Source organism: Acipenser ruthenus, chromosome 25 (assembly GCF_902713425.1).
Source record: "Acipenser ruthenus chromosome 25, fAciRut3.2 maternal haplotype, whole genome shotgun sequence".
Classification (NCBI taxonomy): domain Eukaryota; kingdom Metazoa; phylum Chordata; class Actinopteri; order Acipenseriformes; family Acipenseridae; genus Acipenser; species Acipenser ruthenus.
Window position 1 is genome coordinate 7,582,035 of NC_081213.1, and position 13,614 is coordinate 7,595,648.

Genomic DNA, 13,614 nt, shown 5'->3' on the forward strand with positions numbered 1-13,614 from the left:
CAGCCAAGCTTTTATCAAGTGAGGCATTTAAATATCCAACAGCTTCCAGGTTCCAACACACTACACAAAGGATCAATGCCCTTTCATGAGGTCATATGCCATACCTTGTCTCCCCCTGAGTGGGCAGTGTTATCTATAAGCAGCATCTCACATGACAGAACGCTACATGCTCTATGAAATGATCCCTCAGGCCGATTCTTCTGTATTGTAATCACTTCAGCAAGTTATTGTACACACAAACTAACATTGGTCGAATGCAGCTCTTCAGATTTGTCTGACCTCTCATTCAAGAAGGAAGGATAAACTACAGGCAACTCTAGTAAACAGAAACTTTTTTTTGTCTAAAATGTAAAAAGAGCTTTAAAAAAAGGATGCTTTTTGTTTTGATGTATTGGCATTCTTTAGAAGATTTATTGATTAGCCAGGTTTAATTTCCTTCAAGGTGAACATAGGAAGGGGGTTGAGTTATATATGGCACAGGTCAGTGTTAAAACAGAGAGGCTGACAGTGTGAGTGGAGTGTATAATAAACAAGGGAGATTTACACCAGAGGTGATGTGTAAATCGGCCATGCATCACAAACCACATGGCATTAGACTAGAGACCCAGTGCATCAGACAATAAAACTGCTTTGTTCCATTTGAACCTTCCTATAATCACTGGTTTTGCAAATGGGTTAAAGTACAGAGAAGCAGGGCAAAGGCATGTTAATGCACACTAAGACACAGCAATGGCTTGAACACAGAGAAGCATGGTAATATGAGATAAAGCAGAAGAAAGCATGCTCAGTAAACACCCTTTGCCATAAATATGAATACAAAATAGCATTAAAAAGCGACGTAAATTCACAGTGTGTATAGTGAAAATATAAGTGTTTAGTACGTGTCCTTACTAAGTTTAGAATTGAATACATTTCTCTCAACAAATACGGGTGCCTCCACTAAGCATATACACTCCAGTATTTTACATATAACACAGAAGACCAGAGGGCACTTAGACATGTTTTACAATGCAGTGTAAGGTCTTGGCTAGCATGCCATCAATGCTGAATCATTGGGATACTTTAAAAGCCGACTACACAGCGTTATGGGATCAATCAGATACGAAGAACCAGACATGCATTGATGGGCCCAGTAGCTTCCTCTCGTTCTTAACTTTTCTTATGTTCTTAAATCCACTTTGTTGGGATATTTGTCCCCCACAAAGAAAACAGAAACAGAATCATGGCTACTCATGGTAAAGTGGGCACAAAATAATTAGGAGTAAACTTCCCTGAAGAGCCCGACGCCAAAGATTTAGCGAATGCAACACATGTTGTACCTCTTCCTAATGAGAAGCATTTTGCTTTTGTTAGATGTTATGTCTTGTTTAATCATCGCTGCTGTCCGCCTACAGAGCTCCTAGCACTGTGCTACACATTTCAACTGGCATAATTCCACATCGTCTAGAAAACAGTTTTTACATACTTCATAAAGATGTGGTTGTAGCTATTAAAATAGGTTTCAGAAATCCGGGGGTAAAATAATTGGGCACACTACATTTTTATTATTATAATTTTTTTTAAAAAAACATAACTCCAATAGAGTGGTAAACACTACTAACACAATAATATTCTCACAAAGACTGCTGCTTTGGCAGATGCATGTAAACATGGTATTAGACTGTGGGTGGAAGCTACAGGAACCTTGTTTCATAAACATTCTCACAACTGACAAACTTTCTGCATGGGTGACAAATACATTAAAATGTGGCACTGCAAATGTATGAGGCTGTAATGAGATTCATGCAATCTATAACTTGCAGGAAATCTATATGCTAGCTACTTGCATATCCTGGGTGGTGATTGCTGTTAAGGTGGTTTGTCTGTTGCAGTTGATAATACATCACTGCCCTGAAATGTTAACAAATCTGTTATTCGCTAGCACTCCTAACAGGAAGGAACCTTATCTTATTATTGCTGTGCCTGTAGTAAGGAATAGCCTACAACATAATATATTTCTAATAATGAAGTTCTATATGTAGCAGTGAGGGGCAAGTTCTGTGAGTAAGAACCATATGCAATGAGGAAGGTGTCGCAGGACATTGGTTGACCAGGAAATGAGTATGCACAAATTTCAGAATTTATTATTATTATTTTTTAAAAGGAAGGTTTGTTGGGAATTCAGTGAATATTACAGAACCTAAAACACCATTAGTTATTTTCAGAAACAAAAACAAAAAGGTACAATCAGTGTTTTTGTGTAAAATGTGATTTTTGTCATCGCGTCTAGCGAGGCAAGCAAGTTATTTCGCTGTTAAAATATGCTTTTTGCATTCTTTAACTAAATTATTATATAAAATAAATTATGACCATGGTTTTATCATTAACAATTACTGTAATTCATCACGTGATTACAGGTGCGTCCGGTTGATTAAACAATAATTGACTCTCTACTGTACATTATTGCAAGCATGGATTTGATTTTCTGTAGGCTATGCTACCTGAAATCTTTATAACATTTTCCAAGGTCAGTAATAACAGAAGGTATGAACAGTACTGCAGCACGACACTTACTGCACAGAAGATATTGGCCAAAGTGTCTCCTGTGGGGTAATATGTTTTACCATATTAACATGTGTGCCTATTACATTAGTCATAACATAAGAAATACACCAGTTAAATACACACAACGTGCGAGTGGGTTGAAAAGCCCACTCACTCTCTCAATGCACTTTCTATCACAGTGGGATGCTAGTACTGAGTGTAACCTGAGTCATTTGTTCTGAATCTTAACATGTTTTATTTGGTAATACATTTTCAGTTCAAGATCTGTTACACTCTGTGGTTTTGAATACAAATAGCCTGCACTCAAGAAAAGCAGAGGTGTTAATGTTATAACAGTTTCAAAATAATTTACAGCTACTGCACATGGGTCACATTGTTTTTGTTAGAGTGGAAAATCCTAAAGGAAACTCTAACCAAACAGATACAGAATATCTATCACTGTGAAATGTATAAATATATATTAGTGTAATAAATACAAATTGATTTTAAACGTAAAATATACAAATAAAACAAGTGGTATAAATAGTTATGATTAAATGCATGTCGTATAGTGCTGCTTCTGACAGTTAAATAAATATGCAATATATATATTCGTTAAAAAATATAAAAATAAATCACGGTTAACACAACTAAGCCTTGCACAGTTTAACCTAGAGATTCCATAATGCAGACACACTTGTTTTTATGAATGTTTCCCCTACTTTTGAAAGTTTTCACCATGTTTTTTGTTATGCTACTAAACTTTGGTGTGAGTGCTTATTTCAGTTCTTGGTAAACAGAGTGGTAAGGTAACTATCATGTCTTTAAAATCTGAAATTCGGTACATGTGCAGTAATAATGTCTACCTTTTTCCCGGCCTACCAGTTTCCCGTGACAGTGGATCCAAAACAAGTAGTAAAACGAGCGCTCCATGGGTGAACTAGACAAGAGTGAACCAGACAAGAGGAATACATAGACAGTGTGGGGGAGTAAAGCATTACTGTAATCCGATTACATTTTTCATGACATAACTGTAATGGTTCCTTTTCTATACAACTAACAATGTGGTAACGAATTTCATTTTACGTGAAGAAATAAGATATTTTCATAACATTTAAAATAAAGCGGCCTATGGCTCATGGAAATAGTGCTTCAACAGTGCAAATCAAACCTTACAAGTCATCCTGCTAGAAAACGTTGTCGAGTGGGTTCAATAGCTGGATCTTCAAAGAATACTGCAAGCTGCAGCACGACCAAATCAATCAATAAATAAATAAATCTGTAAAATGTGCCTAAGAAGTAATTATTTGTAACTGTAACTAGCTTTTTTTCCAAAGTAATAAGTTAATGTAACACGTTACATTTTCGTTAAGTAACTTTTAACCTTTCAAAAGTAAATTCCCCAACACTGCGTGGAGTTATGTGCACATTTCATTTTTGAACAGTTAGTTCACAAGCATTGTGTACCCTTAGTCTATTCTTTCCTTTAAAAGCATTCTGGGATTTGTCACCACCTTCACACGGATATGCACATCCCCAAGTTCCTGTAGTTGGATATTAGTAGCTCTTTTATAGAATATAAATATTTTTTTAGAAGACATTAGAACAATTTACACATTTTACATATTTGTAAGCAATCACGATTTCACAGAAAATTATGAAGCAGAGATCAGAGAAAACTCCAGAAAAGCCAACTGTTTCTAAAGTCAAGGCTTTCAACTGTGGCTGATAAAATGATTGACTGAACATGATAATATTAACTGAAATACCAAGGATCATATTTTAAAAGGTCTTTTCTGCAAAGTGCATACTTCTGTGAAATGAAAATTGAAGTGTTTGTTATATAGGGCTCCCTCTTTATTTTGTTATCATACAGTATCACTGTCAGCATGGCCTAACAGTGAATGTGGAGAGGGCAGGTCCACTAGATTCCAGAATACATTCAATCAAAGATGCATCTAATATAGTTGTACTATTCAGGGTGATGAATCATTGTTGTTTTGTATGCGTGGAGTGCAGGATGCGCCCTATAGCCTGGAGGTCGCCAGTTTGAGTCCAGGCTATTCCACTGGATGAGAGTTCCCAAGGGGCGGCTCACAATTGGCCGAGTGCCGCCCGGGTAGAGGAGGGCTTAGGTCAGCCAGGGTGTCCTCGGCTCACCGCACACCAGCAACCCCTGTGGACTGGCCGGGCGCCTGTAGGCCTGCCTGTAAGTTGCCTAGGGCTGCGTGGTCTTCTGATGCTGTAGCTCCAAGGTGGCTGCATGGCGGGCCTACAGAGTGAAAAGAAGCAGACGACTCATGGCGCACGCTTCGGAGGACACGTGTGTCCGTCTCTCCCGAGTCAGCGCGGGGGTGGCAGCGGTGAGCCGGGTTGAAATAAAAATAATTGGGCATTTCAAATTGAGGAGAAAATCAGAAAAATAATGGACGATTCCAAACTTAAAGAAAAAAAAGAGCAACTAGAGGATAGCTATTGAGTTTATTACAAATAATAACTTAGAAAATCTATAAATAATATTAAATTAATCATCTATCTCCTGCTGGTTTTTGTATTGTGCTACAATCACATACTGACTCATTGAATTCCAGGTCCATTATTACGCATCACAGTTTTGTTTCTTCTTAAAGACTGTACTTGCAGTTTCATTAACAATGTTTACACTTCACTCATTGAGGCTCTTCACCACTTAAAGGACGACTGTTTGAACCTGAAACACAATCACAATGCAAAATGGCTTCAGCTTGCAAAACTGGCCCCAAGAAAAGTAATCCAGAGGATTGTTATAAAATCTAAACATCAGTTTGCATGATGTGTGTTGCTTTGAAATCCTAGAATTTGAGGTCTTCATGGTCAGGAATCAGAAGAATTATTGCATTCGATTTCAGGGGCAAGTGACCCCTCCTTACACATTATAGTCAATCATAAAAATATATTAATTGACCTCTAACTCACCCCTCTTTTTCCTACAATTGATTCACGTCTCTCAACCTACACCAATCTCAACCTTTCTTCAATTACCCCACAGTTAACCACAGGGGGTCTACCACCTCATCCAAATAGCCAAGCGATGGACCTTCTTGTGTTTCATCTTGTACGATAATCCATGATCATCAATTAAATACCATTTATTACAAATTCTGTGTAGTGGGTGTCTAAATTATTAAAATCCAAATCTTGTCATATCCCCATACATTTGTGCTGTTAATAATAATAATAATAATAATAATATTATTAATGTATTTATTTATTTCTTAGCAGACGCCCTTATTCAGGACAACTTACAGTTGTTACAAAGTATCACATTACAAAACATCACATTACAGATAGGAGCAGTTATAAAATACAGTAAATTCAGTATTATGATGCAAGTTCTGATACAGTTGGGTGCTATCGAGTCCAGTTTAGTCCAGAGTTGTGAGGTTTACAGATGCTATGTTGAAATAAAGATATACCTGTTGACATTTAAAAACATATGTCCTGCTTTTCCCATCCATTAAGTAAATAAAAAATGCACAAACAATGCTTCATCTTCCAGATATCTGACAAAAGACAGACACCAACCTGAAGCGCTCTTAACAAAAGATTTGTCCTCTCCTGTGCTGGCTTAAAGATTTTCCATTAAAAACACTGCAGACAGGAGTCAATTTTAATTTGTCTGGTTAATGAAACACTGTGAGGAAGCCTTTGTAGTCTCATTGGTGAGAGGAATGGATGGGCCCCCAGGAGACACAGTGTAATTCTGCCTCTCTTCCCAGTTCAGCTCAGCAGCTAACAAGGTGATAATCAATACAATTCCCAGGTGATTATCCGGTTGACTGATGTCTGCCAGCTAATGAAAAGTCCACTTACGAGCTAGTAGTGCTGGCCCAAGGGGCTAGTACAATGCAGCTCCGTTCTAGGTCTAAAGCTCAGTTTCCATGTATTAGTCATGTAATTTAACTACACAGTCAGCACGTTATTGCCAGGCTGACCATGCAATCCTGGACACAAGGCTGCTGCTATATACATCAAGCTGTGGGATAGCAGCCGATCAGATGCAAGAACGTGTGTAGCAGAGTGTAGTTGAATCACACTGCATCTGTAGGTAAGCATCACTGTCGATATTTCACTCTTACAAAAACTATTCTGCAGTACCACTTTGGGGAAAGTAACTGTACAGTATTTAACGGAGTACCTACAGTACTTATAATGCTAACCAAATCTCTGTAGAATGAATTCAGGACTAGCATACTACAATAATCACTGTGCAAAATAGTGAAGTTTACATCAGTTCATTGTGCTAATGCTATGTAAATATGGTAGTGTTTGCATAAGGAAGGACATGAAACTTCTCTGTCAAACAGTTTCATTTGAATATCAAACCATTAAAACAGAAATTACTCTTAGAAAAGTTTGCACACCAGTTTCCCCATGCTTTTCCTAGAATTACAATATGCATTTACCATAGTGTGCCATGTTTTTAATGGGCTGTGCAATGCTTTCCTATGCTTTGCCATGCTTAGTTACACTTTGCTATGCTTTTACTATGGTAAACTTTGATAAGCGTATAATGTATCATTTATATTACATCTAACAGGGCTTTGTAAATGGTATACATTCCTAAATACTGGTATATCTGCATTTCAGGTATATACATTTTTCATACAGGACAGAATAAACTTTCTGAAATTCTGCTCCTTTAACATGTAATTACATTTGGACTGACATTAAAAGTAAACCTGTTGCACAAGAGTACCCTGTACCTCTATTTAAATTTCTAAGAAATTGTCAATTTTTCCAGAAAGAATTGGTTAGAAATGATCACAGTATGAAGTAAAGGCATCAACCTAACACAATGAACCCCTTACCTGGTTTTCTTTGGAGGTCTCCCACCTACAAATTAAACCAGGATTTGCTTCAGCTAATACTGTTGTTACTTAGCTGCTAAGATCTGACCAGGTCAGAAGCCAAGGTGGCTAAACTGAACCCAAACAAGTTTCCAGCTATAATGCTCTAAGCTTTTGGTTTGAAAGCAAGATAGAGACGGAGGTACTGTCACAATGCAGAGAGAACTGATAAAAGAAAACCACAAAGTCTTACTGCTAATGTTTCCTCTGGGCTTTATTCAATCTCAAAGCAACAAGCTTTTTGCAAGCTTTACTATACCTTTAAGTCCCTGCAATAAAATAAATTCAATACGGTTCCCCTTGCTTCACAGTCCTCTCATGTCTGATAGCATCTCTAATATTTGATAAAATGTTCTTCCCATCTCTGACACACAAGCCAATAATACAGATGGCAATATAGTGCAACACGAACTCCAGCAAGGACTTCAACAGAAATATTTGACTTCAAGGTGATTTTTTTTTATTTTTTTTATTGCAATATTATATTTATAATATGGCACCCTCAGGATAACAAAACAAATTGTGTGTTTTTTGTTAAAGCATCCATGCTAACACTTTAAGGAACACTTAAAATCAGTGTGAGTGTATATTTCAAGTAGTGAACTTTGATTTATCAGTGATTACAGAACAATATTACTGGCCCAACTTAAATTGGCTGGGACCTACGCAGAACTCTAGTCATGTTTCACAAAACTTGGATGACAACACTTTCTGTAGGGGGTGTTACTGTAGTGATGGCTTTCTGCATGAGGTATTATGTTATTAATTATAACTGTTACACTATGTGTCTTTTATAGTTAAGTTGTGTTTAAATTGTGTGTGAATGTGTTTTTATAGTCGTTTTAATGTGCTTACCAATTCAGTTGCTTTAATATGCTTTTATATTAAGTTTCTAAGTACTGTGTAAGTTTCGAGTTCTTTCATTTTCCATCAGCAAAACCAGTTACGTGCAGTTTTGCATAGCCTAACACGACTCAAAGTCAAAGATGGGTGTCTGAGCTAAAACGCCAAAAGGCAGGTGACTAGCATTGATGAGTGTGAGATGGGGGAGGGGAACTGAAAGACAAGATGGATGCGCCCTGCTAGGTACAACGTGGTATGCAAACCCCCCTTTTCCCCCGCAGAGGGAATGTGCAATGATAGAGTGGAAACCCCTATCATTGGACAGAAGTAAGACGAATGGGAGTGGAATCAACAATTGTTTACAAAGGTATAAAATATCAAATATTGTAAAAGTTTGTTAGTTTTTTCATGTTTTTCAAATTAACTCCATGGGTATCCATGCTTTCTAATACAAACATATGCACTGAGCTGTACTGAGGCCTTGTCCAAAGTCAGTTTAAATCTCGTGCTTATATGATTGTATTGGAGGTATACCTTTCTTGTATACAAAAGTGTTTTTGAATCAAAAACCATTTGTCAGCTTCATTTTTTTCACTACATTACCTCTCAAATTAGCTTTCCCCATAAATTACACTTGCAATCTTATCACTGTTTGTAGTAAACCATCAAACCTGCATCCTCTTTTTGTAGCCGGTTATCAATGAACAAGTATGTCAGGAGCACACATCTCCAGCCACGGCAGCAAATCCAACAGTAGAGCCATCAGTTTGTGGTCCATGACGTATATCAACAGCACACACATAAAAATACAGAATTTGAAATAGCAATGAAATGTTAAAGCACAATTTGATAATGTGACATACAGACAGATGGATGTACAGACATGCCGACACTCCTGGAGATATAGGTATCTGATCTTCTCAATAATCTTAACTAAATAATGTTAATACCAGCTTTCATGACAACTGGATAAGCAGTTCCCCAGATATATGCAACAATCGAAGTATGATTGTAGGTATTACCGCCTCCACTACATCCCCCTAGAGGGGGATAACAACTCTCTGAAAGCCTACTGTGCTGGAATTCTCATCTGTCAGCATCTACATTTTGACATTCTACAAACTGTAGGCACAATGAATGTATTGCTGGAATTACTTGCTTACTAAGTATCTTGAATAGATAATTGCCTCAGTACCCTTTCTGACCAATCCCTAAAAAACATTTTTCAACAGACAACACAATTAATTGTTTGGATTATCCTCCCCTGTCACTGTCTGTCTTGGCATGGAGACAATATAAATTTGGATAGTCTACCCTGTTTGTGATGCCATAATAGATCAAGTAAGATGGCCAAGTAGAACATTCAAGGCTGAATTTCAGTTATGAATCATTTTTTTTCACCATAAACTAATGCTGTGACGAGAGAAAGAAAAAACATTCCTATCCGAATCTGTTTTTGAAGGCTGCTTAGTTTCAGCTACAGACATTCAGAAACAGACCTCACATTCAGTAATGTCTATGCTGACGACCCTAAACACAAATACAATAAAGACGCTCATTAAATATTGAAAACCTGCAATTAGTTTGCTAGAATACAGAGCTCTCCACTTTAAGTAAATACAGACGTGCTCAAATTTGTTGGTACCCCTCCACAAAAAACGAAAAATGCACAATTTTCTCTGAAATAACTTGAAACTGACAAAAGTAACTGGCATCCACCATTGTTTATTCCATATTTAATAGAAAATCAGACTTTGCTTTTGATTTTTTATTCAACATAATATTATAAATAAGAAAACAAATGAAAATGGCATGGACAAAAATGATGGGACCGCTAACCTAATATTTTGTTGCACAACCTTTAGAGGCAATCACTGCAATCAAACGTTTTCTGTAGCGCTCAATGAGACTTCTGCACCTGTTAACAGGTAGTTTGGCCCACTCTTCCTGAGCAAACTGCTCCAACTGTCTCAGGTTTGATGGGTGCCTTCTCCAGACTGCAAGTTTCAGCTCTTTCCATAGATGTTCGATAGGATTCAGATCAGGACTCATAGAAGGCCACTTCAGAATAGTCCAATGTTTTGTTCTTATCCATTCTTGGGTGCTTTTAGCTGTGTGTTTTGGGTCATTATCCTGTTGGAGGACCCATGACCTGCGACTGAGACAGAGCTTTCTGACCCTGGGCAGTACGTTTCGCTCCAGAATGCCTTGATAGTCTTGAGATTTCATTGTGCCCTGAACAGATTCAAGGCACCCTGTGCCAGGCGCAGCAAAGCAGCCCCATGTGACTTGCCAAAAAGCTCCAGTTTTGACTCATCTGTCCAAAGGACATTCTCCCAGAAGGATTGTGGCTTGTCAATATGCATTTTAGCAAATTCCAGTCTGGCTTTTTTATGTTTTTCTTTCAAAAGTGGAGTCCTCCTGGGTCTTCTTCCATGGAGCCCACTTTCGCTCAAAAAGCGACGGATGGTGCGATCAGAAACTGACGTACCTTCACCTTGGAGTTCAGCTTGTATCGCTTTGGCAGTTATCCTTGGTTCTTTTTCTACCATTCGCACTATCCTTCTGTTCACTCTGGGGTTGATTTTCCTCTTGCGGCCGTGCCCAGGGAGGTTGGCTACAGTTCCATGGACCTTAAACCTCTTAATAATATTTGCAACTGTTGTCACAGGAACATCAAGCTGCTTGGAGATGGTCTTGTAGCCTTTACCTTTACCATGCTTGTCTATTATTTTCTTTCTGATCTCCTCAGACAACTCTCTCCTTTGCTTTCTCTGGTCCATGTTCAGTGTGGTGCACACAATGATACCAAACAGCACAGTGACTGCTTTTCTCCATTTAAATAGGCTGAATGACTGATTACAAGATTGGAGACATGTGTGATACTAATTAAAGAAACTAATTAGTTTGAAATATCACTATAACCCAATTATTTATTATCTTTTCTAAGGGGTACCAACAAATGTGTCCAGGCCATTTTAGAATATCTTTGTAGAATAAGCAATAATTCATCTCTTTTCACAGTTTCTTTGCTTTATTCTATGACATACCAAAGGCATGCAAGTATACATGATAAAATAGCTTTTAATTTCATCACTTTTCAGGAGGAATGAAGCATTATTTCAGTGAGCTGTAAGGGTACCAACAAATTTGAGCACGTCTGTAAATGAATTAAGTGATTGCTTGTCGTGGTAAATTAAGCTGCAGGCTTACATTTATGCTGGATACAATAAAAACACTTTTTCTCTTGAAAGATCTAAATTGTGGGGGAGGGGGGGTAAAGCACTCCAGTTTACTTTCCTTTTAATTTTTAATGATGATGTTTAGTAGTTCTTATTGAAATACCTAAATTATTGTGTGTCTGCGTTGCTTTGACAGTTCTAGTTGTCTGTCAGATATATCTAGTGAAGGCTTTTTCAGACAAAGTGTTTTATATTAGTATGTGTCAGAACTATCTAGTGCACAGCCGTGTCTTTTCAGCACAGAAGCAGCTGATCACTAGTCTCTTACTTCTATAAAGACGTTTTAGCTGATCTAGCCTTGGTTACATCTGTCAATGGCATGCAACAAGAATCAAAGGGCAGCTCATATATAAAACACATTAAAATATTTGAGTTTGTGCAATAAGAACGACTGAGTGGTTGAAAAAAATCATAAAAAGGTAATAAAATACATAAATAAATAAATAAATAAATAAATAAATATTTACAAAACAAAATTTGAGGCCAATTACACTAAGTCAAATAGGTGCAGTTTCTTTGAATAGGTAGTGAGCTCATGCCTTGTCCTAGCGTCACCTATCAGAAGCTCTGAACTGTGAAATTCTTCTCCTTACACATTCAATAATCGGCTTCTCATAGTAAAGGCCCACAAAGACACAATTTTGTGTCAGCTGTGATGGTTGAGTTGGGATATTTGTCCACTAGGAATTGGGCTGATAGAACCAGTTTCACAGAGGACCCAAACAGCCACCAGTCATATTGACATGACTTCTGGTCCCCACCAACCTCGTTGGAACTAAACCACCGACTGGGAGGTGAACATAACCATCATCAATCAAAAAATAAATAAATAGAAACATTACATTGGCATTTAAAAAAGCCATTCATTCAAGAAAAATCTACTTTGATACAGAGGACAGCAGAGTTGACATGACTAATCTCATCCCATATGTACAGTGGAGACCCTTCAGCACTAACCACATCACATTGAAATCAATGGCAATTAAATTAATTAACAACTGGGTCACCCCGCTGTAGCCTTGAAATGTCACACGATTTGTCAACTAATTTATGCAGCAAAGAGAACCCTCCTGTTAGGAATATCCCAAACAAAAGCAACTTTACATTTCTGTCACATTATCAGTAGGTTTCAAAGACTACCTTACCTAAGTTAACAGTAGGTACTCCAGGCTTAGTGATAATCGTGAAAACAGCCAACCATACCAACTTCTGTTGCCAAACTGCAGCCCAGTATTTTTTTCAAGCACTGAGCTACTCAAACGCAGTACCTACTCTCTATCCGCTGAACTGCTTAAACCCACTACCTTCCACACTGCAGCCAAATGCTTTCTTTAGCCACCAAGCTACTCAAACCCACAACCTTCTATGCCTGGCACTTTTACACTGCAGTCCTGCGCTTTCTCTAAATCACTAAACTAGTCATTCCCCACTGCTTTCCACACTGCAGCCCAGCACTCTAACCACGAGCTGCTCAAACCCACTATCTTCCACACAACAGCTACAACATATGTATGCAGTACTGCCCCCATCTTGCTAGTTCTTTAGATATTTTTCAAGGGGAGCAATATACATGTGTTTTCAATTAGGAACTTATCTAACAAGAGTTTATCAATTTTGCTTCAACAGGGTTGTGCCCTCCTTTGTTGGAAAGTTTGATTGATAAAAAAAATTGATTAGTTCTCTGCTCCCTGTTTTTTCTAAATTGAAAAAGTCAATTCTGAATGTCATCTCACTACTGCAACCCCCGTACCAAAGAGGATAACTGAACATCAACAGCCTATCGCCACTTCCACTGTCAAGCCAATTTTCACCCGCTGAACTTAATTAAATGGATATTACAGAGATACTGAACCCTAGAGCAAGGACCCAGCCTTGATCACAGCCAGGACTTGTGTGGTGCCTGACCAGTAGGGTCACTGGAGTCTAATGACATTAACTAGCCCCATACCATTTTTCACCTTAACCCTGTGGGAGTGTAAAGGTGTGTGGGTCCCAAGATTTGATCCACAACTCAGTGACTCCAAAACGGCAATGTTTTTACTATGTGGAATTTTTTAAAAGAAGAAACAAAAGTCATAGAATAGACAAACATGCCATTACAAAAAGGTATATCTTTA

The 13,614-nt window shown here is 37.9% G+C and overlaps 1 protein-coding gene across 6 annotated transcripts in view; it reads right to left on the reverse strand.

Annotated features, from left to right (window-relative positions):
- The window catches only part of LOC117413295 (receptor-type tyrosine-protein phosphatase U), a 197,398-nt gene that overhangs the window by 92,268 nt on the left and 91,516 nt on the right, over window positions 1–13,614 (reverse strand). The window lies entirely within an intron of this gene.